Raw genomic sequence first — 10,243 nt, 5'->3', positions numbered from 1 at the left:
AACCCGCTTGGATGCAGCCCTGTGCCACGTGCTCTAGGTGACCCTGCGTGAGCAGGGGGGTTGGACTCGATGACCTCTGAGGTCCCTTCCAACCTTCGGCATTCTATGATTCTATGATTAGTGGATTGATCATCTTCTATGTACTGTAGGCACCTGCACTGTGCAGATGGAAGGATAAAGGCACCCACGGCACTGGGAATATGCTAAAATTCTCAAAGGATGAGAGGAGCAGAGCTGGGGAAGGAAAGGACTGACTCTGTGCTGAGCCATAACCACAGAACTTCTTTTGTGCAGAAGATGAGAAGTCTCTGTAGTGTTTTGAGACATGGTAGATGTGTTGAAAGTAATGAATGAGGAAATCCCTGGCTGGCAACCTAAGCCCAATCATTAGTCTGAAGATATTACACAGACACAGTTGATGAGTCTGTTGTGCTGTACTGTCTGGAAAAAAGTTAAAATATAAAATGACTGCCATTTTATATCTCCTATGAGAGTGCAACCCCTTCTGCAGCTTTCAGATGATAGATCATTTTTTAATTAATTTTTCTTACTACTCATTTTTTTCTTTTCACTTTAAAATTTTCTATTAACTTTAATTAACTTTGCCAGTCTGGCAGACCTATTTGTAAATCAGCAAAAGGCATTCTGGTTCAGGGAACAGCCTTCCTCCAGTTTTGATATGAACAGACTACTATTTCTGACACAGATTGTTATTAAAGACTCTTTATGGCCTGAGCCACAAAAAAGGAAGAAAAAAAATCCTAAAATCTCTGGGTTTCCAACTAGTAGAAGGAAAAAAAAAAAAAAAAAAAAAAAAAGGCTTTTGGTGCCTATATAACTTTCTGATAAGTATTTGTTATTGGTGGTCGTGGGTTCCTGCTTTAAGCCTTCATTAGGTTGGACTATTGCTCTTTGGAGCATGAAAGAAAACCCAGAGACATGAAGAGATGTTATCCCGAGAAGTTATCTGCATATTGAGTTTGGCATGAGAAAAGGAATGTCATTTCAGTTGTAAAAATCTGTGGGCATTTAGAACAAATTAACATCTCTGTTCTACCTTGTTACCTGGCTGTAAAGATTGCTCCTTCCATTATACTGAACTCTCAGTTCTTACTTGTGGCTTTGTGGCGAAACTGCCACTGATAGATGAACAGGATAAGAACAGGCAATGGGAATCAACTGTGTGATGGAAATCAGCGTGAGTAAGGTAGTGCTTGCCTTTCATTTTTTAGGAATTGGAATGAGAATTGAGATGGCCTACTAGTGAGGCTGTGGGCATTGTTCTGGGAGCCATGGGTACAGCCGTCTACAAGTGCAGACCAATTCTACTTGTAGTGATGAGGATGGATTCGCAGTGCACGTAGTTGGTGTGTGGCTTTGAGAGGCCTTTGTCCTGGAGCTATGCAGCCTGTAGTGTTGTCTCCATTAGGTTATGTGACCATGTCAGACCTTCTGACCACTGTCTGTGGGCTGTACCGGGCCACCTTTCCTTTTTATTATCACTACCAGCATCTCGTTTTGAAGCAGCTTTGAAGTTTAGTTATCTTTCCCGTGGACCTATAGAACCTAAGCTACTTCTCAGTATACACACAGTATGAATTGAGCAAATAGGACTTAATTCATAGGGTTCTTTGGATGGAATCCATGGTGTTCAGAATCTGGCACGGTGGGCCTGAAATGTTTGTAAAAACTTTATGATGTTGTCAGAATTGGTTACCACCGATGGAACTTTATGCTGATGAGGCAAAGACCTGTCTAAACATTGACTTCCAGTAGGAAAATGAAATGCCTTGTTGTGAGCTTTGCTACTCCTTTGTTTTCCCAAGACAAATTACTAAGAGCTGTTCTAATTCTCACTTGTTATACGCATGGGACATATTTTTCTTTTCCAGCAAACTGAAATAGCAGGACACAGTATTTCTTTAACTAACTTTGCAAGTGCGGTTTGGCTGAGTTGTGTTGATATGAATGCAACTTTTTAATTTGTAAGTGCTTACCATCCTGCAGGTGGAATTCATTTCAGGACAGATCATAGTCCAGAGAAACACAAGTATGGACTGTCAAGGCACCATAAAAATGAATTTAAGTAAAAGATTATGAATTGCAGTGACTTTTCAGAAGCTTGAATGTTTTCCTACGGATGTTTTGAGACTTTTCTCTTTTTTTTGGAAAGTGGTAGAGTCTTACAGAGAATATGTTAATCTGGTTTTGTAGGAAAAAACTTTGAACAATAGGTGCAGTGTTGGAATAGCTTTTTTTATTAACCATTACTCATACAAGGCTAGCAAAATTTGGCTTGCGATATCATTTACTCCATGGGTTATGCTGCGCAGCTGTGTATGGCACATAAAAGGATAATAATATGCATACAATAGTTAGGGACAGGAAGAAAAAAAACAAAATACATATTTCCTTTGTAATCCTAATGGAGCATCGGGGAACGTATATTCACAATGTGCATTACAGAAGCTACATTTTCCATTAATTATTTTGTAACTGAGTTTCTTTCAACATCAGACATTAAAGTGAAGGGCTTTTTGTTTTTGCATTAATTGCTGTCTTTGTGATAAAGCACTTTTTGCTCCTGTGGCTGATAAAATAATCAGCATTAGGATATGTATGAGAATATTCCCTTAGGGTTCACTTCAAAGGCTATAAATGAGACAGATTTTCATACGCATGAAGAATTGGTTTAGAACTGTATGACATGTTGTTTGATAAACACTTCTGAGGCTTACCTTATAGTGTGCAACCTACAAACAAAGTAGTATGTCCTTTTAAATTAGAATTATTTTTTTTAATCAGCAAAACATCTTTTCATCAGCATACCACAATGAAAGATTAGACATTTTAGAGGTTCATCAGGGTGTTGTTTTTGTTTGTTTCTTTTCTGGAGTGTAACAATGTGATTTTAATTTAATTAAAAAAAAAAAAAAAAAAGACACACACACACCTCACCGTGCTTGATCACATGCAATTACACAGGGGAGTTACGCTGTGGATTGAGATCAGAAAGGAGCCAAAGCTGCCATTCTTTGCAAAAGCTCCCTACGATATAGATAAGGCCTCGGCAATATTTKTCTGGCAGCACTGTTTTGAAAACGAATATTCATGCATATAAAATGTGTCTCTGTATATATGATTTTGGTGATCAACCTGAGCTTTACACAGAGTAGCTATTAATGAAAATGTGGGCCTTCACTACATGGCCAAATGTGACTGGGGATGTTTGGACTTAGATCAAAACTCCCACTGATGCTCTTAATCACCTAGTACAAAGTAAGTGTTGATAGATGATGCTAGTGCAGTCGCATGTAGCAATTGTGGCTAGACTGAAACAAAAATCACATGGGGTTATGTTAATCAGAGAAAGGATTAACTTCCAGCCATCCTTTGCCCTTATAGCATTTGCAGAACTCTTGGTAAGATCGTTAGGGAATCTGCAGAAGAAAATCCCATCTGAGATTATCTACTACATCTAAATCCTTAAACTTTGCCCCTTAAAAGCCTATTTTATTATGGAACTAATACAGCGCTCATTAAGTCAGTGGAAAGAAGTGAAAAAGGTCAGTGAGAAGAGCCACCTGTTTGCAACATGTCTGTTTTATGGGCTAAATAGTGATGAGAATATGTCTGGCTTTGAAATTACATTTCTTTCCTTTTTCTTTTTTTCTCAATTATTATTTGCAAGGAGAGAAAAGAATACTACCTGGCCCTGAGCATACCTGAGATGAGTGTAACTATGTATAGTATAAGAAAATGAATTTTTTCTTTGTATACCTAGAGCTTTGTATGTGTAAGTGCCTCCTTGCTTACAGTAAGAGATTTTTTTCGGGTATCATTGCTACCTCCTCAGCGTTTGTGTAACAGTGTTTTTAATTTGGCTGACTTGCTATTTATTGTGGATATTGATTGATGTTCTCAATTTCAGCATGGTAAGAAGGAAGAACCAGTTCCTGGGAAGGTAGCCAAAACTTGGGTTCTTGTTTGTGCTCTTCCACAGGCTTCCTTTGTAACCTTGAGCCAAATCATTTATTCACTTTGGATCTCACTTAGGCTGTTCATTGGAATTAAGATCCAGTGGGTGATACTTGTTTTCTGTTCTGCTTAGAAAGGTGGCACGTCAGTTATTAAATGTACCTTGTTAAAGTGTCTCCGTACCCTTTATTGCTTTTCTTTCTCATGAGGGTGTTCTGATTTCTGCCGTCTTGGTATAGAGATTATAACTGATGTATTACTTCAGTCAAACTTGATGCTTCCTCTTTTGAAGATATGACCACAGTAACTTACTTGCCTATCTATTGACTGACACTTTGGTTGAAACTTTTAGTTTGTGTGTTTTTTCATTAATCTTTTGCTATGTGCTTTTTTGCTCCTGCAGTATACTTCAGTGCCATTAACAATGGTTTGATTCCTCTTGTTTCTGTTAATATTACAGGCAGTGTTCTCTGAAACAGTTTCTGTGCAAAAGAGCAAAGGATGCTTTTTTCAAGTAATAGTGAAAGAATTAACTTGATGCTTTGCCAGTATTTGTTACAAATTACCAGCATGTTGTGTGCAGAAGTAAGAGCCYGTGCATGACATAACTGGGTGTCTATAGGTTTTTGATAGGTGTTCGTGTTCTAGTAAGGTTCCTTTGTTTGGACCTAGAGGTTCTGTGAACTGCCTGCATATTTTCTTTCATGGTTTAATTGTTGAGTTAATCTATTCTGATAATCTTTACATCTTTATAGYGCTACTGAACTGTGCCATATGGTGGAGTTCTTTACTTACCTTAGATCTTCTCATTAAAGTGTGATCCCCATACATCTCAGTTGTATGGTATTTGCACTCCGGATAGTACCCTCGAAGATGTGCTGTACTCCAGAAATGTCTAAGCACACTGGTCTGTTCCCTAAAATTATAATTTTCTCTACTGTGACATATTCTTCAATAAACTCTGTTAATACTAGGGTTTTTTAATCAGTTTAGGAGAATTTTCCTTTCTGATTTTGTTAGACGCATTTTACTACACAGTAAAAAAAAAAAAATCGTGTATATATATATATATATATATATATATGACATTTTAAATTTCGTGCCAAAATTTGAATTTCCTTCATTCCCTTAAGAAGGTTTTCTCTGATGTCCTTATTACTAGGATCTAGCAGGTTTTGGTGTAATCCAAACGTTGTGTTAAAGCTATGGGTGAGACTCGACTTTACCTGTRCTTGGTTATTTGTGTAACAAGGATAAATTTAATCACTTCTCCAAGTCCACAAGAAATGTGTATATGTCTTTATTCATGCCCTCTATGTGATATTATGCTATATTTTTAATGATGTAACTTCAAGATAACAGGAGATAATATGCCTGAAAGAAATTGTAGTTTCAGTAATTTTATTAATCTTACTAATTATGAAACTTGTCACTAAAATAGGTATAAAACAGAAATCACAGAACCTTCCTGGTTGAAGGGATTTTAGGAGGTCATCTAGTCTGGCCTTTTGACCTTAACAGGGTCAGTGCTGAATGCAGATGAGGTGGTTTGGGGCTTAATCCCAGCATGTCTTGAAAATCTCCAAGGGTGGAGGTTCAAGACCCTCTGGCAGCCTAGTGCCRTGCTTAATTATCTATATAAGGAAAAGCGTATTTATATACTTGCATCTCTTGGAACCTTTGCTGTTTCAATTTATGACCAATGTCCTCTTATTCTTCTGCTGATCATCTCAGTTAGAGAGCCTGGCTCTGTGTTTRAAGTTAGCTTCCTGTAGCCATTGGAGAGCTGCAGTAAGGTCTCCTTTACCTTTTCTTGTCAAGGCTAAAGCAGCCTTTGAGCAAGTGCACCGCGATCAGACTGTTAATGCTTCTGTCTAGCATTCTGCGGATGTTATAAAAAAGGATTCAAGTAAACAAAAAGGTACTTTAAGGTAGGCAGAAGAAGGGTACCATAAGGACTTGGGACTCTCAGCTGAAATGACTTAGGCTGCCATATGCAGCCTCTAGCTATTGCACTCCATATAAGAAGGAAACCTGCTATCTCAGTACTATCTGATGAATAATTAAGCTTAAGAGGATGTGATTCAGCATAWAATGTTTCTTTTCCGTTTCTTGATAAAGGTTTGACATGTTTTGCAAAAATGTATATTTCTATTTTATGATATATTTACAATTTCATTCCCAAATACTGAATTTCTTTCTCCTTCGCTTTCTGTATTCAGCCCAGGGGTCCACAGCTAGTGGTGGCATAGAGCTGGTCTGAAGRAACAGTCATCTGCAGGGCAAACTGCCTGCAATCTTTATTGAGCTGTGAGAACAGGGGCTGGGGAAAGCAGCTCGAAACAACGTGGTGTTGGCACTACGAACTGGAACAGAGCCAGTGCACCTGGGACTTGCTCTAAGTCGCTGGTAGCTTACTTGGTACCCTTGACTGGAGAGCGACTTATTGCAGCTCCAAGTTCCTTTATGCGTTAGGGCTGATCACATAAGGGCATCAGAGGGACGGAGAATGGTTATATTCTTATAATGTTCTTCTTGCTCCAAAATGTGAAATTCTGACAAAAAGATAATTATATTTAAAAATTTGATTGCAATCTCAACGTGAAATTTCTCAGCATCTCTAGTTCTCAGCATGAAATGTAGATGGAAATGGAAACTAGTAATTGCTGACGCAATTTAAGCAACTCAAACAGGATTAGATGCAGTGAATGGATTCTCAGATAATGTGAATTATTCTGATTTTCTTGAACTGTGCCAGTTTCCGTACTAGAATATTGACTGTCTGCAGGGTGTGGGGTTTTTTTAATATTAGTTTATTTTACTGTAATTTATTTCTCTCTGCAATGCTGATCTCTACTATTTTAGGTAAGAAAAGGCATTACAATATATGTAATATATATTATATAAAAAAAATATACAGACATTTTTCTTCTGTACCATTTGATAACCCTAGCCCTTGTGCAGTTGATCAAGATGGAGCATTGCATTCCTTCTGATCAGAGCATCCGTGCACTAACATAGGTAGGAGGAAAGTGGAAGAAGCGCGAAGACGCAGGGAGATCATCCCAGCCCTGGGAGTCCTTACTGACCCATCCCCTTCAATTCACCCCAAAAGGATCTTCCTTTATGTTTCCCCGACCTTAGTAGGGTTTTTTTTTTTTTTTTTTTTTTKTWTTTTTTTTCTCCTCCAGTGTTATCTGTATATGGGAAAGTTCCCACTAAAAATCTTTCCTTCTGCTTCTTCCTCAAGAGTAACGTCTTCCAAAATGTTTCTAATAAATTGAACCTGAGGAGGCAAATGGCAAAGCATGATCTCAGCTGCTGACATGTGGGAATTCTGTATGACTTGTTTTGCCACAGTTTTACCCTTTCTTTGGCTCTTATGCCGTGTGCCGTAGGAAAAGAAATTAAAAACAATCTCTGGGGAAGGACTTAATTTGTTATACTGAGAAAGAACCCAACCTGGTTAAGGTCACTAGATGCTTAAAAACAATGCTTAAGCAATAGGAATTTTAGTAGTGGTATCCTTAGGGTGCAGACAACTAGCAGAATGTCTATGTGAGTCCTACTGGATAAGTTAGCCTGTTTTCTCTGTAACAATAATCTACTTTTACTCCTCCCCAGGGAAGGGTTCTGCCTAAAAAGACCTACACTTTCTAAATACTTAAATATATAATTTATTTTTCAGTCCAGGTGTGGCTGTTAATTTTATTTGCTGGAAGTCCTTTTCATAGCAATTGCTCTTGCTGTAGGAGAATTCTGTATATCACTTTTATCTACTCTGATATAGAAGCTTTGAAAGTGAGTGCCAGTAATGTACATATAAAACCTGATATGAGCCTCCTGCATCTCACAGCTCTCGAATGAGCTCTCTCACAGAGTTTGAATGAGCTCTCTCATTCTTGATAGCTGCAGATACCAAAATTTCTCCTGTGCTCCGTCACTTCCTCTGAGTAATCCTGTATTAAACTCAAGCTCTTTGTGCTTGCTCCTTTGGGAAGTGGAAAATGGCTGTTAATGTCCTTTCTGGTTTTCTGTGGCTTTCATAGGTGAATCTGTATTCCCTCTTCATCTTCATCACTCATTCCTCTTCATCTCTCCATTCCTTTTCCTTACTGGAGTAATTTTTTTTCAAAACCACAAATTGATGAAGATACATTTTAGTGTCCCTTTCCAAACTGTGTTATTCTGTGCCTGATATTTTCTGCTGGGTGTTTCTGATCCTATTCTTACCTTGTTTCAGTGAGGGACTTCCTGTATCCCTCCTAAGCCTTCTACTGTTTCGGAGGTGGACATCAGCATCTCAGCAATAGTTCTGAGAATCTGCTTTTCTTGATTCTGATCTCTCAGAATCTGTAGGTTTTCCAGGTTATGGCTCAGTTTTTTGGGTTGTCTTCCCGTAATGTGTACAAAATAGTGTAATATTTACTCATTGACATTAAACTCCAATCTGGTCTCTCCTCATTTCACAACTTGAATATCATCATCTTCGCTTTCCCGAATTTGACAATTTGATTTACTTCTGAGATTGCTTTAGGATGTTGCTTCAAAGAGCACTGATCATTTTGATCATCTCCTCTTTCTGTATCTCTCTCCACTGATTCTCTTTTCCTGTCTCTGATTAGCAGCTGGTTTCATAATGTTTTCAGCGCCCTTGAGGGACCACCCTGTCTATTGTATCTCTGTAATCTGTCTCTCTTCCTTTCACCCATAACAATACTTTTCATAAGTCACTTCTATTAGTTTCAGTTGGGAACATTCATGCTTCTTRATGCTTTAGTAAGGACTCTTCATGGTCTTTAGAACAATCCTATTATATTTCTTCTAATCCTGCCTTAAAATTCCTCATTTTGCTGGCATATCAGATAGCTGATGTTGTATGAATGTGGATGAATTTTTTTTTCCATAATTTGCTCATAACTCAACGCTCTTTTCACTTCATTTTTGGGAAGCAGAAGCTGRGTTTGGGCATTCTGGCATTCGTACAGTGCTTGCAAGCTTTGTGAGACTGTGGTTTGTATTCAAGGTCTTTGTTACCATGAGTTTCTTGTACAGGAGCCGTCTGGGTGAAGCGTGTAAAACTTGGACACCTGGGCAGTTGCCCAGCATAGACATTTTATCTTATAGTTTGCCTGTTTATTGACAAGTGTAATGAATGAAAGACAGCTGAATAACAATAATAGCATTTTTCTTTGAGTGGTTTGAGATTCATACTGTCTTGTGTTGACAACACTATATTTCAAAGCAGATTTTAGTCCTGCCTGCAAAAATACACTTTGTTATTACCTTTWAGTTTCCTATGACCTATACATTTCAGCTCTGATATATATGAGTTATTCATGTTGTCTTTTTAAGGTAAGAGCATAGGTTTTTGRCATGATTTCCAAGTGCTAACACAATGGTTGCTACTGAAACTTCTACAGTATTCTTATGACTCAAAAGCTTAAGTTACTTAGAATTATTTTCTCACAACATATCACAACACAGAATACAGAAATATCTAAAAATGTTCAAACATCTCTAGTTTCTTTTTTGTTTATAGCTTTGTACATATTCCTGGAACACACTGCATTATTAACTTTAACATTATGCAATTCATCTCTTCAGTTGAAGGACTTCATGCTGCGAGTTAGGTAACACATGCACCTTGACTAAGGAGAGGACTATCTTGCTTTATTTAGCTTGGAGAATACATACATATTTGCTAACCGTGATGAGCTCTTGAGATGATCTTCTTAAATACATATGCCTGGGACTGAGGTGCAGTTCAAGGCTTTGCAGTGTCCTGCTTTCTGCCTTCATGACAGGAAGTCAGTCCTCTTGGTTGTCTTGGTTTCTCGCTCCCTGGACTATCAGTTAAGCATACTTGGCTGCCTATGATGTTCTTATGCTTTATTGCATAGTGCTTAATAAAAAGAGGATAGGAAGCAGGAGAAGAAAAAGACTTTATTATTTTTATAGTTATATGATATTCTGAATCTTTATTTTCCAGTTGTTGACAAATACATTTTTTTTGTTACCGTTGAGAAAAAGTGTCTATTTCCTTTAGTTKGCTAGAAAACTGGTTTTGATAGGATTTTTTTGAATCCAGCCTGTTGACGTGGTAGCTCAACATGAGGTTCACAGAGCCCATCTGTTTTAGTTTTGTGTGTTTATTTGTTTTCTTTTTTAATGATGTACAGTTGGGAGAAGTATTTGGATGATGGAAGGATATTKTTTGGGACATAAAGGTCTAAGAACCATCTGAATAATTCTGCTTTACTTC

The sequence above is a fragment of the Nothoprocta perdicaria genome, unplaced genomic scaffold (assembly GCF_003342845.1).
Source record: "Nothoprocta perdicaria isolate Ctin4 unplaced genomic scaffold, notPer1 scaffold_81, whole genome shotgun sequence".
Classification (NCBI taxonomy): Eukaryota; Metazoa; Chordata; class Aves; order Tinamiformes; family Tinamidae; genus Nothoprocta; species Nothoprocta perdicaria.
This window is presented reverse-complemented; position numbering follows the sequence as displayed.